The following is a 4,563-nucleotide window of genomic DNA, read 5'->3' as shown; positions in this document are numbered from 1 at the left end:
CTTTTCCCCTTATGAGTAATTAAGAATCTGCTGCAATTGATCGCTCTATGACCTATTGAATTCATTGTTGATGATTTCACACTTTCATAAGTAATTACATCTTCTTATTACACCCTCTCCCTTCTTTGCCTAAAGAGTGAACCTATATATTAATCGTTATTGTTAGGATGTTAAAATATTATTTCTTACCATTTCAGTTGGCTGATGTTTTTGGTTATGCATGGTGACACTTTATGTTATGCTGATTGGGGTGACCAAAAGGTATCCAAAGAGCTTTAGGAAAACCATTCAACTCTATGTTCATATATCTGGATTTTACAGGATGTTTAGACTTCTTAATTTGACTATGATGTTTCTCTTTCCAAAGGGCATAGAGAAGATAGGTACACATTATTCTATGTTCTTTGCACTTTCTTTTTTTCCCGGTCCTTTTTTTAAAAACTAATTCACTCTACAAACTCATGAATGATGAACTTTCATGGAAATAATGCATCCTGAATATACAAATAGTATGTCCTTGCAGGCACGTAGAAAACACGATCCATTTCTGCCATTGGAAAGATGATTTTTAGAACATAATATATACAAAAAAAAAATTGTACATATTATTTATAGATTTATGCATATATGCTTTTGAATTTTGTTCTGAATTTCTATTATTCTAATTTTTACAGCTTCACGCTTCCTCACTAAAAATATCATATTTCTATACCGATATGTCGAAATTACGATTCGCTTGTGCAGTTGAAAAGACGACTTCTGCAGCTACAATATTTAAAAAATTCAGGTTCAGATTCTTTGTATATTTATACAGATATTCTTTTAAACTCAATTCTAATTTTTTGTCTTTTAGCTTTTCACAGCTTTGTGTATCCCGACTAAGAAAATTATATCTCTGCAGGTACGCCAAACCATAATCTGCTTGTGTCGTTGGAAAGAGAACTTCTGGAACTACAATATATACAAAATTAAGGTCTAGATTCTTTGTAGATTAGTACAATTATGCTTTTGAATTTACTTCCAAATTTTTGGTATTCTACTTTTCACACATTTGCGTGTCTTGACTAAAGAACCATATATCTCTGCAGACACGTCTAAACTACAATCCGCTTGTGCCGCTGGAAAGATAACTTCTAGAACTACAATATATACAAAAGTCAAGTTCACATTATTTGTATATCTACAAAGTTTTTTTTTTAACTTCCTATGAATTTATTTTATTCTACTTTTCAAAACTTTCCCTGACTATAAAATTATATCTCTCAATAGGCACGTCAAGTTCCATCTGCATATGGTTTCCTTCAGTAATCTAATAAACTATGGAATATCCCCATATATTTTAGCTGCTCAATGGCATGGCATCACACGCCAAATAGGGAAGTCTGAACTCCGGCGTGCCTCATATTGTTTGACTAAATATTGAAGAACCATGGTAATTTCGTGAAATACTTATATTAATATTTTTTTTTGTCAACGACTTATGAGATATCTGACAAAAGACCATTAGTAACTTACAGTTTAATCAATATACAAGATTTTTAGTTATACATCTTTTACGTAGAAATCTCCTTCTATCACAATAAAAAGTAAACTGCCTTGTGATCCTCGCAAGCTTACTAATAGGCCTATTCTTTTGAATGAAGTGAACGGCAATATCATTCTCACATTTAAGGTATACTCTTTGTCAAAATTTAGCTGAACTATTTTAAATTTATTTCGATTCGTAAATGTAGCATTCACCGTCGGGTAAATAATTACTAATCTCACGGTCTATCAAAAGTTGGAATAGGTTTGACCGTTTACATAGCAAATTAACGTTTATTTGAATCATTGATTAGCAATTATTATTTTAAAGTTTATTTGAAGCAGTGATTGACTTCAGTATAAAAGGTGGCAGTCAAATGAAAGCGGTTGAAGCACATCCATTTTTGAATTACTTGAGCTAACTCCAAGTCAACTGAAACTTATGGAAGTCACCCTGACCAAGAAAGTTTGCTATGCAAGCACCAATATGGACCATGGTCCTTTCTTGCCAACAACTATTCGAGCATAAACACTCAAATCAGATACAAAATTCAGTAAGTTGTTTAATACATAAGAATTAGCTTTTTCGGGAATGAATTTCAGAAACTGAGACAATCAATGTTGAAATAAAGCATCATACGGTTTAAAGGTTTCCAAACCACATAACTATAAGCAGAAGTATCATTTACAAAAAAAGGTATTAAAGCATCCACTTTTAAATTGACTTATTTACAACAAAGGTATTAAATCTTCCACCTTTATATTTTTTATACTTCAAAGTAATACAATAGAAAGAAAGGAAAACCGAATAAGAAAATAAATGCAATTGTGGAGAGTTTATGAAATAATTTGACCGGTGAATATAAATAAAAGCCATGTAATGTAAACCTGGCAACAATTTTATATTAAAACAAAACAAAATTCATCCTTTTGTTTTTGGTTTAATTCTTTTGAATATTGTCGCCACATTTAGCAATATATATCCAATTTTTTTTTATTGGCTCATCATTCTCTTTTCTTAATATTCTGCAGCTTTGGACATGACACTCCCTGTCATGAATCGGAAGAAAGACCCTATACTTCATTTTTTTGTTTCTTGATCCAATAGCCTTGGAGTGGCCGCCTTAAGTGAGTCGTCATTCCATAAAAATATATGCTCTTCACTATGTTCATTCTTGCATATTAACCTTACTGTCATTTCTCTCTCTTTTTCCTTTTCGGCTTGCCTTATAATATTAGGGACCTTGAATCTATTATAATGAATTGATATTTATTAGCTACATTATTGTAAATGATTTAAATGCCCTTTGATGTTTGACCTGTTGGAGCTCAATGTGATGACTTTAGTTTTGAGCATTAGACTGTATTTAGAGTGCAACTTAAATTCAGCAAATCAAAGAGTAATTGCCACTTATGTTTTTTTTCTTTGTGAGTATAAATTCCTGTTTGAAAAATGTTCATTATTAATAGAAGTTTATCTTAAGTTTTATTGTTATCATTTATATTAGGAACCTACTTAAACTGTAAACTTTTTATTTGTTTGTCAGTCGTATCTTGATTTAAGCTTCATGAGGGGTAAACACATTGAGAACTTTGATCAGTTGAGTGCCATCTTTGACAGCAATTCCTCATCGTATCGCTCAACACAGCCCTTAAAGAGGAGGTGCAATGAGAACACTTTGATCGATATGATGAGTGTCGTTGCTGCAAATATCGAGAGGATTGCAGATGCGTGGATAGAGAGGAACCAACGTGTGTGGTTGGTCGAGGTTTTTGTCATGACAAAAAGAATTTTCGAGATTCGATGATGATTTTGCAATCGATGCATGTGAGTTTCTTTCTTTCTACGAGATGTTCCTAAAATTTGATAAAAACAGAGTTAGTGTGCCTTGATTAAGCTTCATTTGATGAAATAAGATTTGAACCAAATGTGATGTCTGTTATGAATGTACTTGAGACAAAAATTTCTGAAATTTCTTGCGGACTAATCCTTTTAAAGCCAAGTATTGGTATAGCATTACTCAAGTATGTTTTAACAACTCATGAGAATTGGCGGTCTCTAGAAAAAAATTTAGACAGACAATCTAATTAAATTCTTTTTTTTTTGTTTTTGATTTAATTCTTTTTAATGTCGTCTATAAAATTATTCTACAATTTACATCTGTTTTCAATATCACTCTCCACTTTTTTTGTTTTCTTTTAACCGATCAGCGCATCGCACGGGTAAATATACTAGTCATTATTAATGAGGTACATATAATTAAGATCAAAATTTTTGTAGCAGTACATGAATACTCTTGAAAAGAATAGTAAAAGAAGTAAGGCCACTGCCATGGAGATACAAATGCACCGACACATAAAACATGAAGATACAAAAATTAAAATAGGTAAATTTCACCATGCAAGACCTGATAAAGAGCAGCTGGTTCTATGTGTTAAAAGAAATACTAAGAGGGTGTTTGGCTAAGCTTATAAGCTGGTCAAACTGGTTTATAAGCACTTTTTGGCTTATCTACGCGTTTGGTAAAATTAAAAGTGTTTATAAGTTAAGTGCTTATAAGCCAAAAATAAGCCAAAAGCCATAAGTTGGTCTCCCCCAACTTATCAAATTTCACCTTACAAGCACTTTAGGTTTGACCAAAATATTTACTACTTTATCCCTAAAATACTTTTTTTAAAACAAAATTCTTCGTATACCCAATTCTTTAGCTGCTTATTATTCATTTCAGCACTTTTATCCAAACACGTAACTGCTTATTTTTTAAATCAGCTTCAGCACTTAAAAGTGTTTTTCAGCAGCTAATGCTTATCAGCTACTCTAAATCAGCTAAGCCAAACGGCATCTAAACATCAAAATAAGCAAATTTTCACAATAGTTAACCGAAATACCGAAATCTTAAAACCTAAACTCGAACCAAAAATTACTCTTAAAAAATCAATACTAAAAACTAGCCGAAAAACTAAATAATCAAAATCAACGAATCGAATTAATTCAGTTCGCTCCATTATGCCCACTCGGTGCGATATTTCGGGCTTTAT

Source organism: Nicotiana attenuata, chromosome 12 (assembly GCF_001879085.1).
Source record: "Nicotiana attenuata strain UT chromosome 12, NIATTr2, whole genome shotgun sequence".
NCBI lineage: Eukaryota > Viridiplantae > Streptophyta > Magnoliopsida > Solanales > Solanaceae > Nicotiana > Nicotiana attenuata.
The sequence above is the reverse complement of the archived record's forward strand: the minus strand, read 5'-3'. Positions refer to the sequence as shown.